This window comes from Lemur catta, chromosome 11 (assembly GCF_020740605.2).
Source record: "Lemur catta isolate mLemCat1 chromosome 11, mLemCat1.pri, whole genome shotgun sequence".
NCBI lineage: Eukaryota > Metazoa > Chordata > Mammalia > Primates > Lemuridae > Lemur > Lemur catta.
In genome coordinates this window covers 73047222-73067743 of record NC_059138.1, presented here as the reverse complement: position 1 = coordinate 73067743, position 20522 = coordinate 73047222, and the positions used below count along the sequence as shown (strand labels likewise).

At 35.4% G+C, this 20522-nt stretch overlaps 1 protein-coding gene across 3 annotated transcripts in view; it reads left to right on the top strand.

Annotated features, from left to right (window-relative positions):
* The window catches only part of SKAP2 (src kinase associated phosphoprotein 2), a 179766-nt gene that overhangs the window by 75978 nt on the left and 83266 nt on the right, over window positions 1-20522 (top strand). The window contains exon 1 of one of the 3 annotated variants that reach the window (XM_045564527.1): window positions 8335-8434. The exons of the other annotated variants lie outside the window; for them this stretch is intronic. The gene's annotated coding sequence lies outside the window, so the exon portion shown is untranslated. Of the gene's footprint in view, window positions 1-8334; window positions 8435-20522 lie in introns of those variants that run through there. 3 annotated transcript variants of the gene reach the window in all.

The following is a 20522-nucleotide window of genomic DNA, read 5'->3' as shown; positions in this document are numbered from 1 at the left end:
GTTATGGGAAAAAGATGTAAAATGTTAGTTGTACATTAGATCATAGAATAGAATGATCTATAGAGGAAAGAGAGGTAATATTTTCTTAAAAAAATGGACAACTCTATAGGTAGAATAAAGTCAAAGAGTTATATGCTCGGATAAACAAGATATTCTACAACTGTCATTTTGTGGAGAAAGTATATGTTTAGATATAGACTGAGATAATTTACATACTAAGAGGCTATGACCTGCTCTAGCTAGGGCCTGTGTTTATTATAATTAAGAACGTTTTCCTTTGCATATGCATGCACACGTGCACCCTTTGAAGGTTCCAGGCTCCCTTTTGCCTTGGGTCCCCTGCCCTAACTGTTGTTCCTGGAGTGAGCTCTTCTCCACTTCCTCCTGCTTCCCCTGTCTTGACTTGACTGATTCTTTAATATCCCTTAGCTCAGTTCATTAGTTACTTCTTCAGAGAGATCTTCCCAGACCGTCTAAAATAGTACCCCAACCTCTGTCGTCATTCTCTATCCCACTAGCCTGTTTTATATTTTCCGTTATCAGAAATTATCTTATTTATGTTTATTTATTTGTTTCTCCTCACTAGAATATAATTTATGTGAGGTTAGAGACCTTGTTTGTCTTGTTCAAACGTGATATCCCCAATTCTAGAAAGGTGGGTCTTTAATGAGTATTGGTTGAATGAGTGAATTTAACTTTTTTATATTAAATTCTAATTTTAGTTAAAAAGAAATCCCCCCACCCACTGTCCTGATTTTTCGCATCACGATTGCCAAATAGTTTGTATAGAATTGCCAGTGCAGCCCTTAGACCCAGGTAAGAGGGGTCCCTGCTTTGGGTCCTATACTTTAGAGCACCCTAGTTGTTTCTGTCTCCAGCTGTACCCTGACTTGCAGTCCCAGGGGTCAAGAGGGAGGTGCCCAACTCATGTCTATACCTCATTCTACCTCACCTTCTAGAATATGTTCTGGGTACACAGGGTCTCTGAAATCCCTGTCAAGATGGGCGCCAGCTTGTTCCTAGGGCCTTGTGGGCCTCTTCCATGGGTCTGTCCTATGATATGTGGCGCATATTATTGCTGTGTATATCCATAGGCAGAGGGGGTAACTATGGGTTGTGTGCAGGGGAATGTGGACAGAGCATGGAAGGGTGGGCATGTGCACAAGACTCCTTTGGGTATGAGATAGAACCAGGGGTGGGGAAAAAAGAGATGTGGAACTCTTAGGAGTCTAAGATTCTAAATTTGATCATGGTCTTCCACATTATTATGATAGTGTATATTTGTTAAGTTTGGAGGGTAGACCATGTTTTGTTAGGTTATCATGTAACTTCTTAATATTTAGACATATACTATGTGGGCCTCCATTTATATTCTTGCTCTAGGCCCACAGATGTCAGGGGAAGGTTTGAGTGTTGTATTTAAAACTTAGTTTCTTCAGAATACTAAAGGCATATTTATTCTTCCAGAACTTGGGCATATTGAAAGGGTTTAATAGACTTTTAATGAAGTAAAAACTATTTGCATACCTCATGAGCAAAAAATGACATTTCAGTTTTGCCCCAACATTTTATTATGAAAATTTCCAAACATACTGCAAAGAATTGATAGAATTTTATAGTAAATACCTATATATCCACTACTTAGATTTTGTCATTTTCCTGACCTTGCTTTATCACATATCAGCTTCCCACCCCTCTATTCATTCATCAACCCATCTTATTTTCTTTTTTTGATGCATTTCAAAGTAAATTACACACAGCAATATACTTCCCCCTAAATACTTAAGCATGGGAATGCATTTTTAATAGGAGAGGGAAAAACCTCACTCTAGATGCCAATGTTTTAAAAATAATTTTCCCTATAATTTGTTGTTATGTTGATTCTTCAGCAGTGAGTTTTAACACCCACCATGTGTCAATCTTATGCCTGTGTTGATAATTATTGGTTGTGACTTGATGCAGCACATGATGATTTACATCGAATTTTGTTCAGGTTGATCAGATTTTGAGATAAACATGAATGAACCATTTCCTTCAGAAACAGATTCTGGTGGTGGTGCACAGACAGCAACATGGAGAAGTAGAATGCAGGGTGATAGGCTGTGGTCTTCTGGTAGATGTTTCATCACTGGCTCTTACAGAGGAAGAAAGCCTGGTTTGTAGCATTCGCTGATTTCTATTGTGTAAATACTCCCACATGGAGGAAAAACTTTTCCTGTACCAATTTAAGTTGGAATGATTGGGGTCCTGGAAATTAACTGGCAATAGACAGAATAACAGGAGAAAAGAAAAGGTTTATTCACACATGTGTGGGAGCACTTAGTAATAAGTAACTCCCTGAATAGTCAGAGGTGAAGCTTTATATACCAACTTAACAAGAGAAGGGTGTTTAGAGCTTCAAGGATAAAAGGTTCTGATGAGGCTTGTTTATATACATTTTTTTTTTTAATGTCCTGGTGCCCAAGGTTGGTACCTCCCTGACTGGAGATGGGGGGTGGGGAGCAAGTGGGTAAGGGTGGAGTTGTGGCAGCTGACTTTTGTAAAGCTCTGTTTTAGTCAGAGAAGGGACGTTTAGATAAGATTTCTTTCTGCATCTGCTGTTGGTTTTTTGGTCCCTTTAGCAAACAAGATGATATCACAGTGGAGGTGGAAAGAGACACTAACAATCGGCTTGATCCAGCTCTAGATGGCTTCAGCACACCACTGGAAGTGTTCTAATAGAGAGGAGTCTGTAGAAGGGATTTCCAGTCCAGAGGGAGGCAGCCTGGACGAGTTGATGCTTAAGCTAACTCCTGAAGGATGAGTATGAGTTAAATAATAAAGGGTGAGACAGTGGGCTGGTTAATTCTGGATTAGTAGCATGTTTGTTCAGATTCTGGCAAGTCTTGTATATATTGCTAAGGAGTTCAGAGATAATCAGGGAAATATTGGTGGGAACAATAGGTAGGGGAGTCACAGTTCCCCCGCAAAACACCAACCTAGTAACAGTATGGATTGGAGGAAGACCAAAATAAAGGCAGGAGGGAAGGAGGAGAGAACAAATAAGATATTCTTTGTTGTTTGGATAGTCCATTTCGGCTGCTATAACAAAATACCTCAGACTGGGTAATTTATAAACAACAGATATTTATTGCTCACAGTTGTGGAGGCTGGGAATTCCAAGATCAAGGTGCCAGCAGATTTGGTGTCTTGTGATGGCTCATGGATGGTGCCCTCTATGTGTCCTCACGTGGTGGAAGAGCAGGTAGCTCTTTGGGGCCTCTTTTATAAGGTACTAACCTCATTCACAAGGGCTTCACCCTCATAACTGGTCACCTCCCAAAGGTTCCACCTCTTAATACCATTATCTTGAGGGTTAGATTTTAGCTTACAAATTTGGGGGTTGGGGTGGGGACACATATTTAGACCATAGCAGCATTTTTCTAGAGCATGTTATTTAGTACACCTCTTTTTGTTTTTTTAATAAAACAAAAACTTTTAACCAATCTCTTCAGAAGATGCCCAAGATAATATTTATTTATTGTAATTTGGTATAGCATTTGGTGACTTATATCTGATTTTGTTTCAGTAAATCAGACTTTCTGGCTAAGTGAGGTTTATCACTATCTTATATTAACTATCAGTTAAATAGTCACCAGATGATTCTTCAGTGCCAACAAGAAATTCGTCAACATGTATATAAATACACAAATGATATTATACAATAATGTCTGATAGCATATTTAGTAGTCAGTAAAATCATCATACTCCTGCAGTGTGCCAGGATTATGCCAGGTATTGGGAATCCATCAACCTTACCCCCATGAAGCTTAAAGTCTGGTGGAGAAAATAAACATTAATCACATAAGCATAGAAGCAAATAAAACTAACATTATCTACAAGTTCTGTTAAGCATATGCCATAAAGCAGAGGTACATAATGCTAACAGGGGAAACTGATCTAGTCAGGGAACGGTTCCTTGAGGAAGAAACACTTGGGCTGAGATTTGAAGAATGGTGGTAGAGTGAGGAACAGTGTGTAGGAGAGTGATCAGAGTAGGTGCTGCTAAGAGGCTGTTTCAAAAGTTTGGGGGAGAGATGACAATGACTGGTTTAGGGAGGTGGTGGAGGTGCTAACCAAGACAGAAGTGATAGAGGACCTTAGGAGGTCAAATCATGGGCCTTGGTGATGGATTAGCAGAACGAAGTATCAAAAGTTGAGTCTTAGCTTTTGAACTTAAAGTCTTGTATTTTATTTAGGAGTTTTCACTGATTCAGTGTTTAAATGAAATAAAAAATGGCAGCTTCACAAAGCCTAGGGATAATACCTAGCTTCCTTTTAAAAGGTTCCCATTAATAAGCCTCCCTTGAAACTAAGGATTTTTTGCAAAATTGATTCATTGGCTATTTTAGTTGCAAGTAAATATGCAAATATCTCTGCAAGGAGCAGTAGCATGCAGGTTGGCACTTCGCACTTTTGTCATCTTCTAACAGATATATGGAATTTTCACTGTTATGAATTGGAGTTATATGCAAAGTGGGCAAATATGCCCCTTTTTTTTTCAGAAAGACTTCATCTTTTTTACTAGGGGAAAAAAACCCACAACATGTTATTTTTTCGTTGGTTTTTATTAATAGATACATTCTCCTCTGTTCAAAGCTAATGTCAGGTAATATACACTGTTTTACAAAGTGTAGGAGGATCACATTTGTATTGATTGTAATTGCTGAGGGATAAGCTTCTATCTTTGTCTTCTTTTATTACAATTATGTCTGTTTGCAGGTATTTAGAGAGGCTAGATAAATGTCTTTTGTTGTATTAATGACAAACTGGCTACAGCTCTAGTTATCTTGTAAAATAAGCATTGGTAAATAAAGTTAACATCATAATTGAAATTTTTATGTTACAGGGATCTCTGTAAGCTTTCAATTGTGTAAACATGTCTTTCATATACTGTGGCCTCAGACCTAAATGACACTTAGTAAAATAATCTTTTGCACTGTTTTAGCCATGATTTTTTATGTGGTATGTTGGACTAGAGCAAGTTGGGGAAAAAATTGAGCCCATCAGTTAGATATTATTCCTCACATGAAAATAAATTTTGCAGTTTGAACATTTAGAAGTTAGGAAAGCTGATTACATTCACTTTGGTTTTACATATGGAGAAATTATGACTAAAAGGGTTTTGTATTTATAAATATCTAGATTGACAAACTATAGCCTGTCACCTGTTTTTATATAGCCTGTAAGCTAAGAGTGGTTTTTATATTTTTAAATGATTTAAAAAATCAAGACTATAATATTTCATGACAAATGAAAATAATATGAAATTCAAATTTCAGTACCTATAAATAAAGTTTTATTGGAACACAACTATGCTCATTCATTTACTTATTATCTGTGATTGTTTTCAGGCTACAGAGGTAGCATTGAGTAATTGTGACAGAATCTGTCTGGGCATTAAAGCTGAAAAAAATTTACTGTCCATCCCTGGTCTACATAGCCCCTACACAAGAGTAGAAATTATTTAGGTCTTTCAAAACCAATTTTGAATGATTTTGAGAAAAAGATGACAGAAGTATGAGTTGAACTAAGCAGAATAAAACATCTCTACCACAACAATAATAGCAACAGCTAACATTTATTGAGCATTTACTATGTGCCAAATACTCTTCAGGGCACTTTACATACATTGACTTGTTTAATCCACACAACTCTGTGAGCTACTAGTGTGTCTCATTTTATAGAAAATCAGCGTGGAGAGATTAAGCAACTTGTCCAAAATCAGTCAGAGCTACACACAGGCAAGTTTAGTTGTCTTTCAAATTTATCTCAGTGATTTTCTCGCAGGTACATACCTTATGAGTACTTTCTACTGACTGTATTATATTTCTTGAGTAAGAGATGAGGGTATTTTCCTTTGGTTGACACTAATTGCTTGTTCTCACTGAGGGCACTCCTGGTTTGTAACATGTTTGTACTAGTAAGAGCTTAATCAGTGCAGTTCATGTAAGTCGAAATTGAAATTATTTCAACCTGTTTTTAGTGATGACTTCAGTGTATTGGATTATTATACAACAGGTTCTCCAGTCTTAAAACACAAATTACTTTTTTTTTTAGAAGTGGACTTCAGGTATATTTCCTATTGTTTATATCTCATTTGTGACCAGTTCAATAGTTTTTCCCTCTAAATTTTTTTGAACATATTATGTCAGTTTCCTGATCAAAATCTTCCAGTAGTTTCCCATTGCCTTGAAATCAAGTCTCGTATGGTCAGTCTCTGCTGCCTCTCCGGTCTCATCTTACATCATGCTTCTCTTCCCTCACTGAGCTCCCGCTACACTGGGCTTGCTCAAGTTCCTTGAACAAACCAAACTTCTCCCTGCTTTTATATATGCTGTTCTTTGTGCCAGAAAACATTCTTACTCTTGCCCCTTGTCCCTTCACATCATTAGATTTCAACCTAAGTGTGTGTCATCTCCTCAGAGGGGCCTCTTTGAGCATCCTTTCTAAAATCCATCTCCTTCTGCTACCTGCCTTATTCTCCATCCCTGTTTGTTTCCTTCATAGCGCTTATCACAGTTTGTAATGTTTGTGTTTATTTACTTGTTTTTTCTGCCCACCTCCCTCACTATATTGTAAGTACCACAAGAGAAGGGACCATGTTTATCCTTGTAAACCCCATGCTTAGCACAACACCCAGCGTATAACAGGCCTTTAATGAATATCTGTGAAATGAATGAGTTGAAGATACCTACTTTCAATGCAGCTATTTAGTCTGAGTCTTCATCACAAGGAAATACTGTAGCTGCCTCCTAAACTAAAAGGTCTCTCAAATTCCATTCATGCTCCCGATTCCATCCTGCCAGATTAATTTCATAAAATACTGTATTGATAGAATCATTTGCTAGAGACCATTTGGTAGAGATGTTTTATTCTGCTTAGTTCAACTCATACTTCTGTCATGTCTTTCTCAGATCCTACATCAGTTGCAGATTGCCTATTGAATCAAGTCCATATTCATTTGCTTGTTTTTTAAGGCTCTTCTAATCATAATCTTCTACTTCTCTTTTACATAACCATTTGCTTTTATTAGGCTGGCCTCTTTCACAAGCCATCAGTATTCATCCTAAATGCTTGCCATTTTCCAATACTCATAAGAAGCCCTGTGGCTTCCATGTCTTTTCTAATAAATTCAACCTGTCGTCCTTTGAATTTCCATTGCAACTATTGCCTAACTCACCCTTATAACTTAGATCTTGATTATGTACTTGAATAGATACTATTCTCTCAATAGATAGGTCTTGTTTGTACAATGATGTTGACTATCCATTGTGAAAGTTTTGCCTCAGAATCCCAACAAGAAGCTAATCCCAATTTAAGCTGTATATTTTATAGAATGATATGAATGGAAAGGTATTGTCATATGGTTGTCAGTTTGGGGATTAGAGAAAGATAAAAATGTATACCATTCTGTCCTGGGTATTAATTGGGGCATTTGATGTTAAGGAACAAATTTGCTTTGTATCTTTATTAAATTTCTTTGAGTATAGTTAGGCTTCAGATTTTTCTGATCTATGACATAGAGAACTACTTATAAAATTAATGGAATTTATTATATTAATTCAGAATTTATGGTAATAAGGGCAGGAGGTTGTATTCTCTCTGTAAGAAAAAGTAGATTTATTCACTGTGTAAAAAAAGATTGTAGGGGAAATATTAGAATCATTCTTAATATTTTATAAACAAGTATTTAATGACAGTAATTACAAGTAATCCTTAATAAGTTCTTAAAAGCAGTATGTCCCCCATCAGACCTTTATTTGGAATTATTGATAGTATGTTTCAGTTCACATTTCTATTCACAGATTAAGAATACTTATCACTGCATTTTATAGAAAATGTTTTTAAAAATTAAATCTTGTCACCCATTCAAATTTATCACCTCCTAGTTCATTTCAACTAGTGGGTTTAACTTACTGAGTCCTTTGAAATTCTAAAGTTTAGAATGTCTTGGCTATTAAGATAAACATTACATAGTCTGAAAAAATGGTCTTTTTAGCTGCTTTTGATGTTGAAAATGCAGATCATTGCAATTCATTTATTTACTTTTTCAAAATCATATCAAATATTTGGAGAGGAAATAAATTTATTTTTGCTTTGAATTTATTTTATATATATTATATAAATACACTATATGTATGTAATTTATTTTATACATACAGTACTTGAATTATGTTTACATTACTTGATCGCAAGATATATTTATTTTAGTCACGTAAGAAATACATGTGTTTGATATAAAGTGTTATGTGTTTTCTCAGAGGTCATCCTCGTACTTACCCAAGGTCATCCAGCTTTCGAGTGGCTGAACTTGAGCTGGGAAACCCAGATTTGACTCCTGAGCCCATGACTTTGATTAATGTGCTGTACTCGTCGTCACAGATATAAACAGGTGATTAGAGTGCAGAATAATGAATGCAATGATAGAAATGTATCTATCAATTCAAAGTTCTTTGCTGTCCTTGATCTCCTTTTTATGAATTAAAAAGTATGAATATTTGTGCAGCACTGATTGCTAGCACAATCATGGAATATGGAACTAGCAGGGCCTAGAAAACTGTCAATATTGTTCTAAGTGCTAAAATAAATTATTTCATTTATTCTTCAAATTAATATTGGTGTTCTTACTGTTTCCTTCTGCAGCCAAGGAAACTGAGGCTAAGTAGAGGTTAAATAACCTATTTTCCCAATGGAACCTAGGCTAACCCTAGCCCTGTTCTTTTAAGCACTGTGAATTCTGCCTCCCCAAAATGTTTTTTCCTCAGCCCTTAACAGTAAGCTAGGGCTTTCTTATTTGTCAGTAATGATTTTCCTAGAACAAACACCTTTTAGATTTGTCATTACAGTTCTCGCAGCATGGCAATGTTCTGACTTAGGTCTCAGTGGTCAGAAATCAATTCAGGGTCATCAAAAGGATTCTGTGCTACATTTTGCTGTAGAACTTATATAAAATATAATTGATAGGATTGACATGTCAAAATATATAGCTCAAAATATATAACTTCAGTTATATATTCCCAGGATTTAAATGCATGCAGATCAGTTCGTTTATAGATTTTGAGTTGTAAAACAATGGGTATATAATATTTTACCAGGTACTTTTCCTGTTTTTACCTCAAAATATCATTCGTGCCTCTCTTTGACATGTTTCTTATTACTCCTCCCTTCAAGTATCTTGTTGTTTATCTTGACAGGACACTGTCCTTTTGTGATATCCTGTTACCCTCATTTTTTAGTATTCTTATGTTTGTATATGTGAAAAAAAATGAACAGCTGCTTTCTGCAGGCATTTTGGGTACTCATTTATATTCCCACAGTGGGGACCTTAATTTGAAACACACTGCTACCGTGTGGATAATTGCAGGAATACACCGCCTCAGGATGCAGATTGGTCAGTCTGTTATCAGTGGCTAAAGGCAAAGCAAGAAAACTGAAAGAAGATTAAAACTAAATATTTGTGAATCCTGCACATCTGAGAAAATAATACCAAATATTTGAAGAACTTTTAATGCATACTATTTAATATTTAGCAAATTGTATTTCCTCTTTTCTGACATATAGTCTTTTGAGGGAGAAAAAGATCTCACAATATCTCTGAAAAATTTATAATTTAGACTGCATTTTGTGTTATATTCAAATGTCTAGAAAGATTATATTAACTATATCACTTCTTTTTCTGGCCTATTTGTTTAGGCGAGTATTTGAATTTCATCCTCTGGAGTTGAGGGAACCAGTTGGCTACTATATATCCAGACAAGATGTATCTTATGTTAAATGTCTAAAATATTTGCTCATTGTTTTAAATTTAGAATATTTTCAAACATTTAACATTTTTCTCCCTGAATATTAAATCAATTAGTGAATCCAACTCTTTTGACATCCTGGAAGTCCCAGCTACGTTTTGGTTCTCTCAGAGAGCACTCTTGATTCTTCATTCGGAGACCTGAATCACTGGTCTGTGAGACAGAACATTTGGGAACTGCATGTAGTGGGGAATAATGACAGCACAGGGCATAGACGTGCTAGAGGTGAGAGAAGATGGAGAGGTCGGCAAGGGACAGATATTGAAGGGCCTTATGTGCTGTGCTGAGAAGTTAGGCTTTATCATGTTATAGACAATGGGGAACCATTGTTAAGATCTTAATGTAGGAATGACATATCAGATTTGTGACTAGGTAAGAGAACCTTGGCAGAAAATTTGGAGAATGGCCTAGAAAGGCCAGAAGTAGGGACAAGCTGTTGTGATGATCCAAGAGAAATGAGAAATGATAAGAGCTTAAACTAAAGAAATGATAGTGAAGAATAAGAGGAGGGGATAAACTTAAGAAATATTTCAGAGATAGAGTTGATAGGACTTGGTGATTAATTGGATGTGGAAGGTGAAGGAAAAGAAGTTGAGATGAGTGTGAGATTTTGAGATGACTAAATGGATATAGAGCCCTTCATAGAGACAGGGATTATAGCAAGGAAAGGAGGTGGTTGAAATTAGGGCAGTCATAGTGAGGAGTAATAAGTTAATTTAGTTTTGGATACATTAAATTTAGAAGATGAAACATTTAGTCATTTGAAAATGTGGATTTGGAATTTAGAAGAAATGTCTTGGCTGGAGTCTTCAGCACACAGGGAGCAGTAGAAGTTATAAGGATGGGGAAAATTACACCAGCAGGTTATGTAGGATTTTGGAAGTGAAACACTGAAGATAGAATGCTGGGGGGGTGTCCACATTAAGGACTGGGATGAAGACAATAAATGTCTATAAAAGTCGACTGAAAACAAATTATATAAAAGGACCAGGAGAGAATAGTTTGACTAGAAGCCAAGGGAGAAGAGTGTTTTAGGGGAGGAATGAATGGTCAGTAGTGTCAGTTGCTTCACAAAGAACCGGGGGTGATAAATACCAAAAATTGTCCATTGAATATGGAAATTCGGAGGTTGTAGTGATCTTATGACGTATCTGTGGAATGGTATGGATACAAGTCAAATTGCAGTGGATGAGGAATGAGAAGTGAAAAGTAGAGAAGCAAACTGTCATTTAAAAAAATCTAAGTAGTAATAAATTTACATACATGCCCTGGAATACCAGTCAGCAATAAAAAAGAACGAACTATTGATACACATGACAACTTGGATGAATTTCCAGGCAGTTCTGCTAAGAAAACAGCCAGTCCCTAAAGGTTACATACTATATGATTCCATTTATATGACATTCTTGAAATGACAAAATTGTAGAAATAGAAGACCTAGAGTGGTTGCCAGAATTTAGGGAAGGGGAGTAGGGATGGGAGGGAGGTGTATGTAGTTATAAAAGGGCAACAGGAGGGATCCTTGTGGATCTGTTCCGTATCTTGGCTGTGGTACACACATCAGCATAAACAGGTGATAAAATTATATAGAACTTAACATACACACCCACAACACAAATGAGTACAAGTAAAACTGGGAAATCTTGAATAAGATTGGTAAGTTGTATTAATGTCAGTATCCTAGCTGTGCAATTATACTATAGTTTTGTAAAATGTTACCATTGGGGGAAATTGGGCAAAGTGTACCAGGGACTCTCTACAATTTCTTAACCACTGCAAATGAATCTATAATTATCTGAATAAAAAATTCAAAAGAATAAAAAGTTAGTAATGAAGGGGAAGAAAGAGGGGACAATAGCTAGAGAGATACAAAGTTAAGGGAGGAACTTGATGATGTTTGTATGTTGTGGAGGAGGCAGCAGAGGAGAAGGAGAGATTCAAGATGCAAAGGAGAGAGAACCTTCTCTGAATCAGGAGGAAAAGTATAGGTTCAGTGTGAATATAAATATGTGTATGTTTATGAGGAAAGCTGAGATCTTGATAGTGTATGTGTTTGTGTGTGTGTGTGTGTGTGTGTGTGTGTATCTCTTTTTTTCTCTCTCTGAATAAAAAACAACCCTAGAGCTGGGCACAGTGGTGTGTTCCTGTAGTCCTGGCTACTTGAGAGACTGAGGCAGGGGGATAGCTTAAGCCCAGGAGTTTGAGTCCAGCCTGGGCAACATAGTGAGACCTCATGTCCAAAAACTAATAAACAAAAAATAACCCTAATCATTGCAAATTAATTTTTAGTAAATGGCTGTGATAGACTTTGGTATCCTGACTTTAAAAATGTCCCTTTAAAATAAGAATTAGTACCTCTTTATTCCAAATTAACACATGTAATGTGATACCATTTACCCACCAGAGACAATAACATATAAGGTCTTAGCATATAGTACCAGTCTGGTCTTTTTTATTGCAGTGCAGTCTAATGTAACTCAAAAAATTTTCAATAGGGCTAAAAAAAAAAATCTATCCAGAGTTTTGGTGCTATGCCTTTTCTCTCTGAACTAGAATTTGAATCAGCACCACAATGTTTTACTGTTAATATTTATAACATATCTGGAAACCTAAAGTTTTAGAATAGTATTATTACTTGCTTATTAGGTTTTGGCAAAAGAAGTGATGGCATGATTCACTTTATTTTGGGAAAGAGTGAATGAGGTTGGTCACCTGGAACTAAGGAGCCCTTGAACTAGTAAGGGATTGGCTACTCACAGGAGAAGGAATTTTGACTGGTACCATATACATATAGGGATCTCTATACATATATATAACTTGGTTTTGTCCTTTCTTCCCTACTGACACCACATTTCAGCAGGGCAAAGAAGCTGGAATCATTTCTCCCCTCCTTTCTGCCTTTCAAGATACATATTGCTCTTTTTGAGAACTTTCTCTCTTCAAAGTGGCCCTTGATACGCTTTTAGAATCTGATTTTACCTGTAAATAAATTGGAGTGCAGGAGGAAGAAAAGAAGCGTTATGAATGATAATTCTTTGACCCTGCCTTTCCTGACGGCACTGGGCTTTCATACCTTATTGTCTTAACCTTACAGTAGCCTTCCCCCCAGGTATTGATGTTTCAGTTGCATTTGATTCGGTTTATGTATTAAGCTTCTGCAACACTTACGGTTGTTGTTTCATCACATGTTGTTACTTTTCAGGTACAAGAAATGAGCTAAGATGTAAGATAATGACAGAACCTGTGTTGTCTTTGTTTTTGTGTCCCCACAGGGGCTAGCATGGTTCTTGACATATACTGGGTTTGTAATAAATGTTTATTGCTCACTGAATAATGACAATTATGCCTTATTGACGTGGGATGGAGACCATGTGAAAATATTATATTTCATTCTGTAATGAAGTTCTCAGGAATTGAAGTTATGTATTTTAGATGGGGAAGGAAAAGGGAGAAATTTGTGGGAGGTGCCCAGCATTTTATCCTGCTACCCAATTGCAGAATCACTTTATTAAACTGGTGTTTGTTGCCGCTTCTTTGAAAATGTTTTAGCTAGAAGATACAGAACAAATGTAACTAAGAAAAGCCTATAGCATGCCAAGAAATACCCAAGGAGCATGCTAACTTAATACAAATTATCTTGCCTTCATCCTGAGAAGGACAATAAATCTCAATTCAGATAACCCACCATGAAAATAAAAAAGGGTTTTCACCTTTATATCCTCAGTAAGGAGACAGGAAGAGAAAAATGTAAAATGGTGTCTCATTCCTTTCTTCCGGTATCCTTAGCCAATCTGTAACAGCCATAATAAGGGTACACGAAGTGATGTTTGTGGCTGCTAATTGTGGACCTACATAATTACATGCTGAATTAGCTTATTTGGAGAGTTTAAAGTGATTCTAAGCCCTAAACCATGCAGAGTGTATTTCTGGAGAATATCTTATCTTCATCCCACATGGGGATGTGTTTTTTAGGTAACAGCCTGGATCATCAAGACCATCAGTGGATTTATCTAATAAACCTGCATAGCTGGATGCAGTGGCTCACAACTGTAATCCCAGCTACTTGGGAGGCTGAGGTGGGAAGATCGCTTGAGTCCAGGAGTTTGAGGCTGCAGTGAGCTATGATTGCCGTTGCACTCCAACCTGGGCGACAGAGAGAGACCCCATCTCTAAAAATAAATAAAAAATAAATAAAAAACTAACAGCAAAAACTGCATATAGGTGGGTAGAACAGGGTAAACAATCTCACTGGACCCAGCATTATAAGAGTGTAAAATTTCCTCTTAGTGTTAAAGTTTATTAATTAAATATCCTAAACTCTATACACAACTGAATGAATATGCAGTATAACTATAAAGTGATATTTTATATCTGCCACCAATTAAAGTTACATGCCATAAAAATACTTGGCTTTCACAAAACAAACACTCATATGGATTGAGTTTCACTTGGAATTTCCTCTGGCTGGTTGTTTGAATGTTTGCCAAGTGCTTTGTAAAGCGTCGCATACAAAAAATTCAATAGGCTTTGGTTTTCTGATATTTACATGGTCCTTACTGACTTTAATGAGAGTTTTATTTTCTTCTGAGGGCATAATTTGCCTTTATGGCTCACCAGGGTTATTATAATTGAACACGAAAAGTAAAATTAGTCTTTTGATGTAAAGGATGATCCCTATAATACATATCTTTATTTAATAACTCTTATTTATTCAATGTGTGCTTATAGAATAATTATGTTCCAGGCATTGGTAATAGGAAGATGAATAAAACTTGAGTGGTCTTGTCCTCAAGTAGCTTATACCCAAACCTGCATGTTCCCAAACCTATCTGTTACCAAATACAACTTTCTCATGCTGTTTTTCTGATGTCATCTTTTCACCACATATTGAAAGAATGACCTGCGTAAAAGTGCTTCAGCTTTTATTTTGATCATTCCATAAAGATATTGATTTTTGATTTATATACAGTAATTATTATTTTCAAAATCTAAACCTATGGTACTTTTGTCAGGTTTGTACATTTATTCACAGACGACTTGTAAATTCCCATTTTATAGGTGAAGAAAGTAAATATTAAGTTGCAAACATAAAAGGAGATGGCACATAGTTATGAAAATGTATTCCATTTTAGTAAATACATAAATATTTATCTCATAAATATTTATACACTTTTACTCATTACACACAGGCATGCATTCATTCTATACGAAACACACATATGCCCAGTGACTTCAGCCTAGATTTTGTACCTACCCACTGGCATCACAAGTTCAGTACAACTTTGTGAATATCAATTATGTGACCTACTTATCACTAGATGTACAGTAGGCATTTTTCATTCCGGAATTCTACTTGATGACTTTAAACCATCAAGGCTAAGTTTGTTCAGATTTGTTTTGTCTGTCGAGTATGGGAGAAGAGCTCTAGGAACCAGATTCTTTGATTTGAGTAGGCTGGTGTACCTTTCGGTTTGAGTCGTTAGGTCCTAAACTGATTATCATCTAAAATCCTTGTTATCACTAGCCATACTTAGGGATAAGTTGGCATATTAACAGATTATAACACATATCTCACAGCAACAATACTTCCTTTGCTTTGGTTGGATGAAATCTATACCATTTAATATAAACAATATAATAAAATGACTGCTGTGTTATAAATCATAACCAGAAGTTTCCTGAGAAGGAGGCATGATTTTGTTTTCTTTGAAATATTATTAAGTAGGCCATCCCTAAACAGTTATTATGCTTGAAGATAGCATTTTCTTTAGAACATGTAAAGTTCAGTTGGCCAGTGACACACATGATACTGTTTTCTTATTATATCCTAAAGAAAAAACTAATGCCTGACTAGCAGTTTAGTTCAGGTAAAATATATTGTTAATGAAGCCAGTGTTATATATTGGAATTTGTGCATATATTAGTTTGTTCTCTTGCTATATGTGTAACATTGGTGACTTGGGTTGCAAGTTTATGATTTTGGTTACTTAGGTGTCTAAGTAAGAATCTGAAAACGTTTTGAAAGAGGTTATAAATTGCTTTCTTTTGAAACATTCAGTTACCTTCACCTTAAAAAATATTTACTGTTTCTTGGAAAATTAGTTGTATTGAAGAACATAAGTTTTTTATGGACATCACTATGATTTGAGGTAAAAAGGCAGGCATTGGCTTCTCTAGCATATATTGCGCAATATTGTTTGTGTATGAGCACATACACACATGCACACATTTTACATATGTATGTATATACTTACATGGGAGAGAACACTAATTGTACTTCTCAGGTCTTAAGCAATTTCATTAGGAGGTTCAAAGATAACGAGCAATAAACCTAAAAATGTCAATATGAGGAAATATATAGTTTGTTCAATAGATGTATTTTTTAAAAGTTATGAATAAATTGAACTTTGAAATATGATAATTTAAATGTACCAGGGGAATATCACTATTTCAAGATGGTATGAAATAGCATGTGACTGTGGCCTCCAAGTGATTTTTATGGTTCAAAAGAGTTTTGAAATTTAGCTGCTGGCAAACTTCTCTACTTAACTAATTCTTGACATGGACAGATCACATATAATATTGAACTAGTATTACTGTCTTTTTATTCATTCTATGCATCAGCTTCCTTCAGTAAGGCTAATTAGAGCCAGTTGTCTTGTAGGATTTGGTAATATATTTAATTCTTTTCATAGCAAATTCAACTGACTAGCAAATTATTTTGCTTAATATCTGAAAAAGCTATTAAATTTTAAGATTGCATTCTTAAAGTATGCAACATACCATAAAAGACATTTTTGCATTACATTGGAGATGTCACACTAAATTTTCAAATACTAGTTATCATTTTTAACCTCTTGTTCATTTTTTAGCATTACATATGAATTTATTATTACTAAATAAGGTTAAGAATTATTATATTTTTAAACTGGAATGTTGGCTTTTGGTTATTTTGAAGACTAAGTGTTGCATTAAAGTGTAATTTGATATGCAATAGGGAATATTGCTACAAATATTGAATTAGAAAATAAACTGGAAATGTGTTCCTGTCTGGCTTTTGTTTCTTCTCTCCTCCCTTTCACTACTGTTTTTCTTCTTTTTTTAAAGATCAGTTATGTCTTCCTAGGTCCACTTTCTCCCATTTCATTCCTTAATTGCTACAGACTAGCTTCTGCCCATACTACCTCTTCCCCAATATCACAGCAAGATCACTATCACCTCCTAATTTCCATTCTCAGTGAACAATTTCTAGTACTTTTCTTTCGTGGCCTTTCTGAAGCAAATGATATTACTGACATTTCTCTTCTAAAACTCTGTACATTTTCGGCTTCTGGTTAGATGGTTGGTTCTCTCCTGATCCTCTCACACTGTTCCTTCTCAGCTTTCCTGTGGCCTCCTCTTCCTTTCAAGAGGAATGAAAAGTATAAGATTTAATAGCTTGGTTAATATTCCACCTAAATTAGACACAACTACAGTAGGTCCCCGTTATCTGAGGTTTTGCTTTCCATGGTTTCAGTTACCCACGTTCAACCACAGTCCCAAAATAGGTGAGTATATAGTACAAGATATTTTGATAGATGACATACATTCACTTAATTTTTATTAGAGTATATTGTTATAATTGTTCTATTTTATTATTATTATTGTTAATTTCTTGCAGTTGTATGTATAAAGGAGTTGTTTATGTTGTCTTTTTAAAAAATTAATTTTGTTCAATATTTTGGGTTAGGAAATAATTTTTCTCTCTAGGCCTACTTTTTACTCTTAATTTGACATGAGTTTGCATTTTCTTTTTCTTCAAATAGCCTCAATTAAGGATGCATGGAATATCTGAGTTGAAATAACTTTGTTAAGGAAATTTATATTGGGTCTTTAAGTAAAATTTAATATATTCCTAAAGAGGGATCTGTGATATCACCTTATTGTTAAGGATGATTAAACTTTTTTATTTTATAACTTTATAATATTGTTTCTTTTAGCACAGAGCACTTTATAATATTGTTAATCACTGTTCAGTATGAAAATATATCTTTTTCATTCAAAGCTTTTTTTTAAGCATTAAAATGCTTTTTGTTGAGATTTACTTCAAATGTAGAACTTTGAAATAGCTGAGAACAGTCACTTTTACTCCACACGTAAGAATTCTCCAAATGATTCTCTACGTATGTGCTTCTTTAAAATAAAGGTAAACTTCTTATATTTAAAGCATGAATAACAATCCATGCTTTACAAATAAGCACTCCAGAATCAGCCTTGAGACTTGTTCAAACAAAAAATACGGATATATTTCCCAAGAAGAGTAAATTCAATAAATCAGGTGACTGGAGTTGGGAAGGGATAGTGGTGAGCCTATTTGTAAACTTTGGGTTTCTGAATGTTAATTTTAAGCTTCCTTTTTAAAAGGCCAGTGTTTGTAGAGCTTATCCTGTCAGCAATATCCTGTGTCAATTGTCAGGTCATGTTTAGCGTGTAGAGATGTATTAATCTGCCCCAGCTAGCACTGTAAGAGGCTGGGATAAATAGAGGGCTCAAGCAGATGAAGAGGGATTAACTGTGAGGATTGAGCAAACTCTTCCATCACTGAACCAGTGATTTTACAAAGGATTAGCTGCTGCTTTTACAAATATTGATTACTGATTTGCTACTCAGAATGAAGATGACATAACTTGTGCAGTTGCTGTGTAGTGCTCTATGTGAGGTGTACATCATTCATATTAATGGATTTGTCATAGGCATTATAGAAACTGACAGATTTATTATCGCAGCAGTTGCTAGCACTGTTATGGTTAAGGTTGTGTCAGCATATCTATTAAAACTTCTAAGGATTTTAGAAGTTTATGGTATAGCCATAAAATTCATTTCCCAGGTGGAATTTAGAATACCAGTTATAGCCTGGTACGATTATTTTTATGCATATTTGGATATCAGTTTGAGGACATTTAAGCTGAAACAGCAAAAAATACATTACTGTGTTATTTTTGTAATATCAACAAATCTAGATTCATTTCTCTTTTTTTTTGGAGACAGAGTCTCGCTCTGTTGCCTGGGCTAGAGCGAGTGCCGTGGCGTCAGCCTAGCTCACAGCAACCTCAAACTCCTGGGCTCAAGTGATCCTCCTGCCTCAGCCTCCTGAGTAGCTGGAACTATAGGCGCGAGCTACCATGCCCGGCTAATTTTTTCTATATATATTTTTAGTTGGCCAGATAATTTCTTTCTTTCTTTTTTTTTTTTGAGACAGAGTCTCACTTTGTTGCCCGGGCTAGAGTGAGTGCCGTGGCGTCAGCCTAGCTCACTGCAACCTCAAACTCCTGGGCTCAAGCAATCCTCCTCCCTCAGCTTCCTGAGTAGCTGGGACTACAGGCATGCGCCACCATGCCCGGCTAATTTTTTCTATATGTATTTTTAGTTGGCCAGATAATTTTTATTTCTATTTTTAGTAGAGACGGGGTCTCGCTCTTGCTCAGGCTGGTCTCGAACTCCTAACCTCGAGCGATCCACCCGCCTCGGCCTCCCAGAGGGCTTGGATTACAGGAGTGAGCCACCATGCCCAGCCTAGATTCATTTCATTTTGAAAAATTTTAAAATTTGTCATGAATGCCAGTTTTCTAAAGAAGGACATGTCTAGTCCATGTGGAATTCCAAAAATCTATTAGTATTTTTCCCAGATCAGGGTTTGTCTTGGAGCCTTTGGCTATGTTTCTTAAGCAGTAGAAATATTTAGAAAATGTAGAAATATCTGGATAATTAAAAATTAATGACTATTTTGTTTTATTTAAGTGATTTTTTTATAATTCAAAAAAATCAATAGCAATAATTAGAATTATCTATGTCAGAGAAAATATGTTCCTTTAAATTTTTTTTAAAGAAATCAGTTTTCTTGCAAATGTTTTCTTTATGTCACAACAAGAAGGCTTTTCAGAGAGTTGAGTTGTGTCTTGAAGGGTGAGCTGGCAGCTTTCTAGGCAGTGATAGTGGTGAGGGGCGAATAATGCAGAAAGGTGAGGGAGTAGCATATTCCAGGCAGAATGAAAACTTGTGCGGATACATGAGACTTGGCCTATTTGCAGAATAGCCAGCTATGTTAACATTCTCAAAGTAGTGCCTTCATATGAGTTGGGAAGATTGTTTTCAAGTTGTATTATTGTACGATAAAACTATACTTATATTGATTAAATTAAATTTTCTGGATTAATGGGTAACATTTTTCTGGCTATGATTTTAATAATATAAATTGATTAAATTTAAATTACTTAAAAGCCTGGGTATTTTTGTTTTTCATTTAAAAAATTACATTATGTAAATTTTTAAATGTAATACATGCTTGTAACAAAGAAAAAGTTGTTTCTGCCTGCCAAAATGGAAAATAATCCCTAGAAATAAGAACTGCTAATAGTTCTGTATGGCTTTCCAGACTTTTTTGAGTTATATGAATATATATATACACTAGAAAAAAATATGAATCAGATTTTTTAAAATTAAAAAATGGTATATCACTATTCATATTATTCTGCTACTTGTGTTTTTCACCCGAATATCATGGACATCTTTCTGCATTAGTATATATCTTTCCATATTAATACACATATATCTATAGCATTATTTAAAATGGTTTCACAATGTCTCTCTTGCTGGGCATTTTCCATTTTTCTGCTATCACAAAGTGTTTCAGTGAATATT